The sequence below is a fragment of the Schistocerca americana genome, chromosome 1, assembly GCF_021461395.2.
Source record: "Schistocerca americana isolate TAMUIC-IGC-003095 chromosome 1, iqSchAmer2.1, whole genome shotgun sequence".
NCBI classification, from domain to species: Eukaryota; Metazoa; Arthropoda; class Insecta; order Orthoptera; family Acrididae; genus Schistocerca; species Schistocerca americana.
In genome coordinates, this window is record NC_060119.1 from 1,171,310,746 (window position 1) to 1,171,324,034 (window position 13,289).

Genomic DNA, 13,289 nt, shown 5'->3' on the forward strand with positions numbered 1-13,289 from the left:
ACAGGTCTACCAAAGAGACTGCTTACACCACGCTTGTCCGCCCTATTCTGGAGTAATGCTGTGCGGTGTCTGATCCGCATCAGGTGGAACTGACAGATGATATCGACAAAGTACAAAGAAGGCAGCTCGTTTTGTGTTATCGCGAAATAGGGAAGATAGTGTCACAGACATGAAACGTGAATTGGAGTGGCAATCATTAAAACAAAGGCTTTTTTTCGTTGCGACGGGATCTTCTCATGAAATTTCAGTCACACGTTTTCTCCTCCGATTGCGATAACATTCTGTTGGCACCCACCTACATAGGGATAAATGATCATCAGGATAAAATAAGAGAAAGCAGGGCTCGCACGGAAAAATTTAAGTGCTCGTTTTCCCGCGTACTTTTCGTGAGTGGAACGGTAGAGAAACAGCATGAAGGTGGTTCATTGAACCCTCTGCCAGGCACTTTATTGTGAATAGCAGAGTTATCACGTAGATGTAGTGAAAGTGGCATGGTCAGTGACCTGTAAAATTGCCGGACAGCTCCATTTATTCCTTAACCATTTTATTTTTTTGAGGGTAAACATAAATGTGTGGTTATTTTCCTTGATATCTTATTTTGAAGTAACAATATGAAAAAACTGATTCCTTCCATTTTGATTTGTAATGCGGGGAGGGGTGGGATGTACAGGATTACGCATAAGAACCTCCAGTGATTCAAAGACTGCTACGCAATAACTACAAGACACACAGAAGACAGACGCACATCAGTGGACAGAGCAGCTCTCCCAGTTTGGAGCTCATATAACAGGTGCTCAGTATAGGCACCGAAGGTGAGGAGGCAAATGGCAAATCTTACATGCAATTCATTTACACGAATTGTCTGGGAAGACGCGAAAGCAGCCTGTTTTGCATATCTGTTCATTGGGTTGCCTGACTGCAGGTGCGAACTTATTCGATGTTACAACACGGAGCGGAGCACAGGGTTGACAAAGAAGCTTGAAGACAGCTGTAATTAAAAGAATTCTGCAAGCCATTATCAGGCTTCCGTGTACCACGGGACATACATACGTATCAGTAACACACAGAAAATTACCACTGGCGCTCGGGTAACCATGGGACACCTACAGGGGTTGGACAAAAATACGGAAACACCAAAAACACAAAATATTACCATTGGTGATGCGGTGTAGGAAACCCATTGGCATTCGAAATAGCTTCGTGTCGCTTCAGAATGGATAAACGTCGAAGTACAGCAAGATTTTGGAACATATATTGTGTTCAAAGATTATGAATTACCTCGAAGAAAACTGTCTATTGACACACCGTCAATATGGGCTTAGAAAACATCGTCCCTGTTAAACACAACTAGCTCTTTATTCACATGATGTGTTGAGTGCTATTGACAAGGGATTCCAGATCTAATCTGTATTTATGGATTTCCGGAAGACTTTTGACACTGTACCACACAAGCACCTTGCAGTGAAATTGCGCGCTTATGGAATATCGTCTCAGTTATGTGACTGGATTTGTGTAGTAGTAATTGACGGAAAGTCATCGAGTAAAACAGAAGTGATATCTGGCGTTCCCCAAGGTAGTATTATAGGCCCTCTGCTGTTCCTTATCTACATAAACTATTTGGGAGATAATCTGAGCAGCCGTCTTAGGTAGTCTGCAGATGACGCTGTCGTTTATCGGCAAATAAAGTCATCAAAACATCAAAACAAATTGTAAAACGATTCAGAAAGATATCTGAATGGTGCGAAAATTGCAGGTGATCCTAAATAACGAAAAGTGTGAGGTCATCCACATGAGGACTACAAGAAACTCGTTAAACTTCGGTTACACGATAAATCAGTCTAATCTAAAAGCCGTAAATTCAACTAAATACCTAGGTATTATAATTACGAACAACTTAAACTGGAAAGAACACATAGAAAATGATGTGGGGAATGCTAACCAAAGACTGCGTTTTATTGGTAGGACACTAGGAAAATCTAACAGATCTACTAAGGAGACTGCCTACACTACGCTTGTCCGTCCTCTTTTAGAATACTGCTGCACGGTACAGGATCCTTACCAGATAGGACTGACGGAGTACATCGAAAAAGTTCAAAGAAGGGCAGCACGTTTTGTATTATCACTAAATATGGGAGAGAGTGTCATAGAAATGATACAGGATTTCGGCTGGACATCATTAAAAGAAAGGCGTTTTTCATTGCGATGGAATCTTCTCACAAAATTCCAAACACCAACTTTCTCCTCCGAATGCGAAAATATTGTGTTGACACCGACCTACATAGGGAGGAACGATCACCACGATAAAATAAGGGAAATCAGAGCTCGTACGGAAAGATATAGGTGTTCGTTCTTTCCGCGCGCTATGCGAGATTGGAATAATAGAGAATTGTGAAGATGGTTCGATAAACTCTCTGCCAGGCACTTAAATGTGATTTGCAGAGTATCCATGTATATGTAGAAGTCCTGTGTGGTTTTCAGGGGAATCAAGTTCAGATAACGATGGCGACGGTGAAATGCGATCGCAATCTTTACTCCAAACCAAGCAACATGGGTTCAATAATATTGAGATCTGGTGGTTGCGGTAGCCAGGTAAGATACTGTAATTCATCCTCGTGCTCATAAGAACAGTCTTGGGCGATGGGAGGGTGTGAATATGTGCACTGTCGTCTTGGGACACAGCATTACCATGGGCAATAAACACTGTAGAATGGGATGGACCTGAACAGCCAAAATGGTCATAAAAACCTTGGCACTAATGTGAAAGAGCAGAATAACCGTGGGGCTAGTGGAATACAAGAATACGGTTGCCCAGATCATCACCGAATCATCGCCGTGTTTCAATCGTGGGACGTAAACTCGGCCGTTAGTTGGATCATCTGGTCAAATGACTTTCTTCCGCTGATGGCTTTGGCGCTACGATTTCGTGATACAGATATGTGCATCACTGATAAGTGGTTCTGGAATTCCATCTCGTCTGTCAGTCCGTTGTTTACGGGAAGCTTGTCGTGTTGTTTTTGTGCTGACAGGTTTCACGAGTGCGAAATTCAGTTTTGTAGTATCTTTTGCAGCTCCCGTCGTCTTACTTTTCGTCACAATCGTCTTCAGTGGCCGTCTGTCACGATCCCTATACATTCACTTTCGTTCGCGTTGTAATTTAAAGGATGATGTTTTTGTGCTTTCCCTGTTTGCGCAATAAATATTCGATACGGTGCCACTTGAGACAGCAAACATTTCGGCCCCCTTGGGTACGGAAGCACTCACAATACGAGCGTCAACAACTTGCCGAGACTCGAATTCACTTAGCTCGGACGTTCACCACCTCACAGCTACACAGAGCACTGTTCTGACCGCGACTGACTCTTGCAGTGTATTTAGCGTTTACATAGGAGCCGTCCGCAATCGAATATAACAGAGAAACCTGCAGACTGGGCTATCATATGCATTTACGTTCAGGCAAGCCATTCTCCCGGTGTTCCCATATTTTTGTAAAATCGCTAACGGCCCAGTGTGAGTGAAAGCTGTAAGTCTTTCAGTGCTTCTTTATCTATCTGCTACATACAAATCAAGTCGTCCTGCATACCTTGTGTTATCTCTTGTGGAAGTTTGTGTCGGAGACTGGGTTAGCTACGATCATTGGGTAGTGCTTAATAATGAAAAAGAAGTGAGCCGGGTAAAAGGTTCTAACTGATGACATATTGACCACGCTTTCATTTTATCTCTCAACTTGTGGGTTTCTCTGTTGTATTTGGTAGTGATTCAGATTTCGTAATTTAGCCAGGTGGAAATAACCGAACGCTGACACGCGATGACACAAGTAGAAAGTGGCCGTGCGGTTCTAGGCGCTACAGTCTGGAGCCGAGCGACCGCTGCGGTCGCAGGTTCGAATCCTGCCTCGGGCACGGATGTGTGTGATGTTCTTAGGTTAGTTAGGTTTAATTAGTTCTAAGTTTTAGGCGACTGATAACCTCAGTAGTTTAGTCGCATAGTGCTCAGAGCCATTTGAACCATTTGAGCCAAGTAGAAATCTTTGTATTTTGCGTTGTTTGTAACAGAGAATAAATGGAAAATTGCGGCAAACTGAAACGTATGATGAAACTAATCCAGTCTACTGTCTGGACATGAGCAACCTAGGGGCGTGTTAAGAAACGTCCAATAATGCAAAAGTTTTCATGTAACCACATGTCGGAATTTCACCGGTATGGATTTAATTACTGCTGTACTAAAGAGCGTAGTTACAGGATGACAGTTACTGAACTATACTAAAGAAAAATAAGTTAGTTACAAATACGGCGTGCACACGCTTTATTCTACACGTGAACGTCACTACAGATATTCGGATGTAGGTCATGACATGTTAGATACGCCTGCCATCATTGGCGATGATGTGGCGCACACAAATAGCGAAATTCCGCATGACCCCTGAAGTATCGTGACATCGATGCTGTCGACGAGCTCCTGAATGACTGTTTTCAGCTCAGCAATGGTTTTGGTGTTATTGCTGTACACCCTGTCTTTAATATAGCCCCATAAAAACGAGTCGCCTATGTTTAGATTCGGAGAATATGGCGGCCAATCGATGCCCATGACAGTGGCCTCTAGGTACCACACAGCGAGAATGAGGTCCCAAAATGCTCCTCCAGGATATGAAACACGCTCCTGCTTCGACGGGGTCGAGTTCCGTATTGCATGGACCACATATTGTCGAAATCACGGTCATTTTGGATAATGGGAATAAAATCGTCTTCCAAAACCTTCACGTACCGTTCGGCAGCCACTGTGCCATCAAGTAATATCGCACTGATTATTCCGTGAGTGGACATTGCATATCATACAGTCGCCCATTGAGGTTGAAGAGACAACTCGGTCGCGAAATGCGGATTCTCAGTCTCCCAAAGGCGCCAAATTTGATTATTGACAAACTCAACCAAATGAAAGTGAGCTTCATCGCTAAACCAAACCATACAGCGCATATTAATTCTCATCATGCCCCGCGGCCAACCGCGCAGTTTGAACATCCTAACGCAAACCGTTCAGACGATGTGACGATTTCATTTCATATTTTTCAATAATTGTCATCCTGTATTTATTAATTTAGCTAAAGGTAAGTCAAAGACAGAGAAAACCTACAATCCTGTCGGTGGCTGGTTACATGAGACGCGAAATGTCTGTAAAATTACCGCCATGTCTTTAATTTGGTCAAGACAATACACTGTAGTGCGGAAACATGGAACCCAAACATTACATGTTTTAATTTCTTCTTGTGTACGGAGGGCTTGCTTGAACTTTTATTCTAAGAAGTTTAGTAGATCAAATACTGATAAGTCAATGGTGACAAAGCAGCACTGCTAGACACGCGCTGTACTCACACAAAAATGTTCACTTGCCAGGCAAACTTCCGTGTGCTTGTCGCTGCCTTGCTGGCTGTCGTGTTATAGCCGTAGGGACACAACCCTGCCCTGTTCTGACATTATCAGCTTGTTTTGACCAAGTATGCAACAAGGTTGATATGTCAATTATTTTATGACTCGAAGACTATACCGCAATGTTGAAGAAGACCACAGGCAACAATACACGTCGTCAGGAACAACAAACAGACGCATTTACTCGAAGATACGTCAATGGTAAGCTGCTGATGTTTCTTGAACTAATTTTGTAAACTTACATAAATATAGTATATGCGTATGCGTCTCTCCAATTAAATTCAAAGCCGGAGTAGGAACATCGCTATTCTACCAAGATTTACGTTGTACATATATTCAGCGTTCGCAGTAGTAAATTCAATAATAAATAAACGATACTTAAACCTCAGTTTAAAAAAAATTAAAAGTAATCGTAGTCGCAGAGGTAGTAGCTTCCAGCTAGTAAGCAAGCACATTAAGGTTTACCATTCTGCCCACGGTTAGATCCTGAGAGACGGAGCGAAGTCTGGGTTTGAGTGGGAAATGAAATCAGCATTCTCTTTATGAAAGGAACTGTTCTGGTATTTGCCGGATGCCCGACGGATATTTGTATCGCACTTTTCCCCAATACAAAATATGCAGTGTACTATTTCTGTGTCACCTCATTCGGCTTAAACGGCTCTATGACGAAAGCAGTTATCAAAGAACGTTCTTACAAGACAGCTCTATTCGCCACGTTCTCATTATTATGCACTCTTATACTCTGTCTTCCTCGCTCTGTGTTCGACAGTATTCGAGAAAACTATTAGCTAACGAAGATACTTGTTGAGCCTAGTTTCACAACCTTAAACTGATAATAAGTATCATTTTCTTCATATCGGAAACAGCCGAGATCGAACTATTATAATGTTTTCAATCTTACATGAAACACAGAAGCTTCTCATTAATTGCAAAATAATTATAAATAATGGAGACTATATTACTAGTAACTTTTGTATACTACGGAAGTGCCACAAAAAGTCTATCATAACAACAAGAAATTGTAATAGCTCTCCCATTAACTCAGTAAAATGCTGCTGGATTCTAGAAAGGAGATAGTCTGATGTATGTCTGTGAATGCCAAAACAACTGTACGAGTACATTTTCCTGGTGGTTCAGGCAGTCAGTCTCTAATTAATTTACACAGTAGTTAAGTACTACATAATTTACTACATGCTAATGCGCCACACGCCTGGGTATATACCGTAATACCGGCCTTTGATTCCGCAAATGCTTATTGGATGCTAATTAGTGTCAACTGGCGGCTGTGATAATCCAGCTTGATCGACGGGATAATGTGATCGTATTAGCTAAATCGATGACACGTGTACCCTGTGCATTCATCTAACGTATGATACATTTGTAGTACTTAATTTTTATTTTAGAGCTTATTTTCAGCCGAATTTATCGCGTTAAGTATTACCACAACGAGATGTGCAACAAGTATTCGTCACAGCAAAAGCATCGAGTCAGCTGCGAAACCGTACAATAATCCGAAATGCCACTGCCTGCTATTGTTTGCGAAGCAGCACGCCCGCTTCAGTGACAAAACTGTGGCAGAAATATTGAGAATGTTGCCGGTGCAGGTGAATGGTAACAAACGTTTGTAAGGATGTCATCTTAATCGTACGTAAAAAGTAGACATCTCTGTTAGTTCTTTCTTTCTTCCTGAAGTGAAGATGATTAGAAGTACAAAGAGAAGAAGCAGCATGAGCAGGTAAAATTCTGATGTACTTGTATTCAGATGTATCTGCCTCAGTGCATTAGTCTTTGGACTGAAAACTACAATATTAGCCTGGAATGGGCGTGGATACGTATGGCTCAGCTATTTGCGGCACGATGATAATTTTCTGAAAAAGGATTTTCGTCTTTTGTTGTACGTTGACGTATATTCGTACGTACTCCAGAAGCTTAAGTGCTGTCTTAGTGGTGAGAGCTATGAATCATTGTCTTGCAGGTAATTCTCCTGTGGACCGACACGTCCTACATCTTTGTTGGCCATCAGAGTTTCATTCGTGTATGACTTAAAGACCCACTATTGTTAACAGTGCACTGAGCGACGATTACGTTGCCTCTGTTTCACAGAGATATATGACAATGGGGAATTGCCTGAGGACTTCCTTGCCACATTTATGTCACCAATAGAGAAAAAGAGAATCACTAAAATACGTGAAGACCATAGGACCATCAGTCGAATATCTCATGCAGCTAAAGTGTTGCTGAAAGTGTTGAATAGAAGGCTATATGGCAAGTTGGACAGATTGATTGCAGAGGAGCAGTTCGGATTTAAAATAGGAAAAGGGACAAGAGATGCTATTGGCCTGTTAAGAACTACAGGGGAAAGATATATGGAAAAAGATACAGAAATCTTTGCAGTTTTTATAGATTTAGAAAATGCTTTTGACAGGATTCAGTGGAACAAGCTGATGGGTATTTTGAAGAGGAAAGGAGTGGATTGGAAAGAGGGACGATTGATGCAGAATCTAAATTCACACCAGAAAGTAAGAATAAGGATTATAAATGAAATGGCAGAAGGAAGCAGCATTGGACGAGGTGTTAAACAAGGTCGTTGCCTTTCCACACTGTTGTTTAACGCATAACTTGAAGAGATTATTGCAAAAGGCTTAGATGGGAAAAGAGGAATATGTATTGGTGGAAAGAGAATGGAATGTATAAGATTTGCTGATGACGTGGAATTAGTGGCAGAAAGCGAGCGTACAGTGAATAAGATGCTGAAAGATCTGAATGAAGCTTGTGTGGAATATGGGATGCAAATAAACACATAAAAAACAAAGAATATGGTCATCAGTACAAGACGCAGACTGTCCAATATTAAAATAGGACAATCTACCATTAGCCAAGTAAGTGCATATAAATATCTTGGAAGAAGAATTACTAAAGATCTGAGATGTCAGCAGGACGTGAAAACTCGAATTGACATAGCGAAGGAGGCATTCAATAGGAAGAGGAGAATCTAATGTGGCAAATTAGATAAAGGTCTAAGGAAAAGGCTTGGAAAATGTTTTGTCTGGAGTGTGGCACTATATGAGGCAGAAACATGGACGCTGAGACGAGAGGATATAAAAAGGTTAGAAGCATTTGAGATGTGGATGTGAATGGAGAGACTAAGCTGAATGGAAAGAGTGAGTAATGAATGAGTATTGGAAAGGGTTGGTGAGAGAAGGTATGTGCTGAAGGTTGTAAGAGAAAGGAAAAAAAAGCTGGTTGGGACATTCATTGAGAAGGGAGTGCTTGCTAGACTCAGAGGAAGAAGGAGATACAAGATGATAGACGACATAAAGGGAAGAGGAAATTATGCAAACCTGAAGAGGATCGAAGGAGATCGGACAGCCTAGAGAACTACCATGTGAAACCTGCCTTTTTGCAGAACATTTTTGATGATGATAATGATGATGATGATGATGTTTTACAGAGAAATATTTCCGGTAATCGCTTGAATCTTAACTAACAGATTAAATGTTCGCCTTGACTGCACTAATGTTTCAAATGACCAGTTTTGTTTCAACATGAACCATCCTCAGATATGTAGTCAACCGTAAAATAATTAGTAACTACTCTACGAAATAAAAAAAATATGCCTACCCCAAACATCAAATGCGCCAGAACGTACCTGAATGGATCGTTTACAATAGGAACTTCCCCACTATCAGTAAACTTACACACTAAGTCACTTAATAAAATAGGGGTTTCGTAGAATCCACATTATTAATGTCGTCCATAAGGCCATATAAAAATACATAATATTTCCTGCACCAGTTTCAGGTGTGGCTAGTTTTCGGCCGCTCACTGTCAAATTTAGTAAAACACTGAATCGCATTGACAGTGACAGCACTTCACACATAAGAAGGAATCTGGGAAATGACGCCAATCCTCGAAATCTTTTGTGTTGTAGGTGGCCACATCGGAATAATAAATAAGGGCACCAGAAAAATTCTCTGGTTGACCTTCGAAATGAAAGAGCCTAAAGGGACCAGCTGTTTATTTAATGTGATCACTTAAAATGGCATTCTCAGCAGAGTACAGGCATCTGTGAGACGAGGCCTGTGTAGCGCAAAAACGATAGGGAAAGCAGTAAGATTTCCGTTGTGGCTAGACAATTATGGAGTGTGAGTCATAATAATACCGAAAGAAACCTTACTGTTCAGCATGCAAAAGGTACCTGAGTGTGAAGAATTTGGTCCCAGATAAAGTTAAGGAAGGAGGTATGTTATTACCAGTCAGAGAATATACAATCACGCCTCTCCCGAAGTAGCAATTGCAGAAGAAGTCGTCATATTAGACTAATATGGAGCAGAGGTTGCTATACCAGGTTTTACAGGAGTAATCGTCGTTATTTGAAGAGATGTGATAGTGACATTGTGTATGATGAAATTGTGGTGTCACCGCCAGACACCACACTTGCTAGGTGGTAGCTTTAAATCGGCCGCGGTCCATTAGTACATGTCGGACCCGCGTGTCGCCACTGTGTGATCGCAGACAGAGCGCCACCACAAGGCAGGTCTCGAGATACGGAATAGCACTCGCCTCAGTTGTACGGACGACGTAGCTAGCGATGCACACTGACGAAGCCTCGCTCATTTGCAGAGCAGATAGAATAGCCTTCAGCTAAGTCAATGGCTACGACCTAGCAAAGCGCCATTAGTAACATTGCATGTATCTATGGAGTCTCACTTGTATCGTCAAGAGCGATGTATACAACAAGGATGGATTAAAGTTAAGTATTCCAGAAGCTACGTACTTTTCTTTATAGCATTCATTACGTATCCTGTTACAGACCTATCCCTTGCCTGCGTGAACTAAACGCGTGCCTTTCGGCTACTTCCGTGGCGTGGCTGTCTTGCTACGCCACAACAGAAATTCCTACCAGAAATGCAAGACCAGTTGCCCATAAACTGTACCGAATTCCGTATCAATTACAGTCCGCTGTAGAGGAAACACTCGAGCGACAACTTGATGCAGGAATTTTTGAACCATCAGCTAGCCCCTGGGAGTGTCGGACAGCAGTTGTACCTACGAAATCAATTAATGGTGAGAATACCTATCGCCTATGTGTAGATATGAGAGCAGGATATAAGGTTATAAACCATGACACTTACGTCTTGACATGTATAAAGGAACTTTGGGCAGATTAGTAAACTGTAGGTTTTCACCATTCTTGATACGCACTTAGGCTGCCATCAGATCTCAATAACTCCCAAGGACCGTCCAGAAACCGATTTAATTTTACCATGTAGCTTGTACATACCTTTACAGATGCCTTTTCACTTAAGAAACAGATCTGCCACATTTCAAAGATTTCCTGATTTCTTGTTATGAGTCCTGAAACCCAACACCTGCCTGATCAATTTACGTGACGTTATATTGCTCCCCTGAACCATCGAGGAGCATGCAAAACGATTGAGAAATGTGTTGGCGAGGTTTAAGTTTAAGTTTGAAGCTGGAAGAAATGTTCCTTTGGAGAGTCACAATCTCAGTACATATACTATTAGATTAAATGGAGTAAAGCCAGCCTTACTACAGGTGTGGCGTTTATAGAACCCCAGTAACTAAATGACATATTGGGTCTTAAAGTTAACAGCATACTAGTATGGAGTACCCCATCATTCTGGAAAACTGCACCAGAATGCAGATGGCCTCAGTTAGTATGTTCGAGTGGTGCAAGCAGATGGTGAGCTAATAGCCGAGTTAAAAGATGCCCAGAGACACTACTCTGATTGCCACGATGTCTGATCTTACCTCATAAGTGGTTATATCCCTCTTGGAAACCAATACGTAATACCAAAGTCACTCCACATTTGAACAACTTCTCGTGTTATTACTGCATTCAAGCTTGTCATAGGGCAGTAGATCAGTTACAAACATTCATACTGCCGCCCACTATTGGTGGCAAGGCTGCCTCCATGACGTGGATAAGTATATGCACCCTTGCTTGCGGTGAACCCAGAAGTCACAGCCGACATGGTCGTAAAAATGCTTTGCAGACCTTACCAGAGGCTTCCACATCATTAGAAACTGTTGCGTTGGATAAAAGGTGACCCTTCTCCCAACCCCAGCACGAAAACAAGTATAATCGGTTAAAAATTGATCACTTCTCCTGCCACCTAATACTAGTGCCAACTGCCGACTGAGCGAGGTGGCGCAGTGGTTAGCACACTGGGCTCGCATTCGGGAGGACGACGTTTCAGTCCCTTGTCCGGTCATCGTGATTTAGGTTTTCCATCATTTCCCTAAATCGCTCCAGGCCAAAAGCCAGGATGGTTCCTTTGAAAGGGCACGGCCGAATTCCTTCCCCGTCCTTCCCTAATCCGATGAGACCGATGACCTCGCTATCTGGTCTCCTCCCCCAAACAACCCAACCCTACCCCAACCCGATTGTCGATATGACAGCAGAAAATAATGTACTACTAGCAGTCCTGATGCTTCCTTAACTGATCAAGAAACGAATTTTATGTTGTCATTGTTTGTATAAACGTGTAAACTGTTTATAATTAAACAAGGCAGGAGTATTCCCTTCCACTAAAGTATTATAGCTGTATTTAACGAGTCTGTAAAACCACTGCTCAAATGGTATCCTACTATCTGAGTTAAGCACGTTCTTAGGGGGAGACGTGCATCTCACTCACCCAATTAGCTTATAGCAGAATCCTCGAGTCCTCAGGGCATATCCCTTGGGAGGTAGTTTGTAGCCCTCCTATGAGCACACCCTTCGAGCTACACAAATTAAACCCGGCATAGAATCGAAAGAGATAAGAAGCTTAGTAAACAGGCTTTAAAAATTTTGGCACTAAGCACGATATACTAACATTAAGACTATAGCTAGACAAATACATAGAAGAAATAAAGCAGCAGCATTACTCACATGCCAGCTAGATCACTGTGTATTACTGCACAAACCTGCAATCAAGAACGGAAAAACCTAGAAGATTAATACCCCTTTTGAAGGTACAGACCAGAAGATACGTTAAACTTCTCCTGTAAATCTCGAGAAACAGCTAAACAAGTGCCCCATAATAGTTCACTCTTGACACACTAAAAGCTTATCAGGGGAACGCTGTGACACCTCTGCCTGCTGCTTTGATAGAACTTCACAGAGGCAACCTGCCTGCTGTGAGAAGAGCATCGTAGAAGGCGATACCGCTGCCTCATTCAGGACGTAGATATGCTCTCCATTCTACGTATCCATTTCCACTACAGTCAGGTGACTACAAATGACTTGATTAATAATGTGGAAAATTAAAGTGGTTCTGGTGGCTTAGCCAAGTGTCGCTTATTATATACGTTTATTTTTTGTACTGCAAGAGCCAAGGCCTTCTGGAGCCTTTACCCGCCCTTCTCCTCTCCAGAATGAGGCTGTGTTACTTAATCAAATGTTTTGCCCTGCTGTGCTGCACTGCGGTACTCAGTTGTAGCATATGAGCTGTTTCTGTATACTTTTAGCGTTTATGTAATTTTACGAGAGTTTACTGGAAAGTAATGCTCCATCTTCAACAGTTGGCAGCATTGGTATGCGGCAGGTACTGACTTGTTCCGTAGCCTCTTCTCTACATCTCCAGTTGGCGGGAATCCTTAGCATTGAACGGTTGTGTTGTTACAGTGTAAAGTATGGAACCCTGCGCAGACGGTCGGTCATTGCGATTTAAGCAACGTGCAGTCGTTGAATTCTTAACAGCAGAAGGTGTCACCCCAAAGGAGATTCATCAGAGAACGAAAGCAGTTTATGTTGATTGTGTTGATGTGAGTGCTGTGCGTCATTGGGCGAGTACGTTTAAAGAGGCTGAGGCGGGAACATTTGACCTGACCTGCGTGACAAACAGAGTCGGACGTCCTCTG

At 42.2% G+C, this 13,289-nt stretch overlaps 1 protein-coding gene across 1 annotated transcript in view; it reads right to left on the reverse strand.

The window, feature by feature from the left end:
• Positions 1-13,289, reverse strand: part of LOC124597824 (glutamate receptor ionotropic, kainate 2) — a 353,359-nt gene that overhangs the window by 186,850 nt on the left and 153,220 nt on the right. The gene's annotated exons all lie outside the window — the stretch shown is intronic.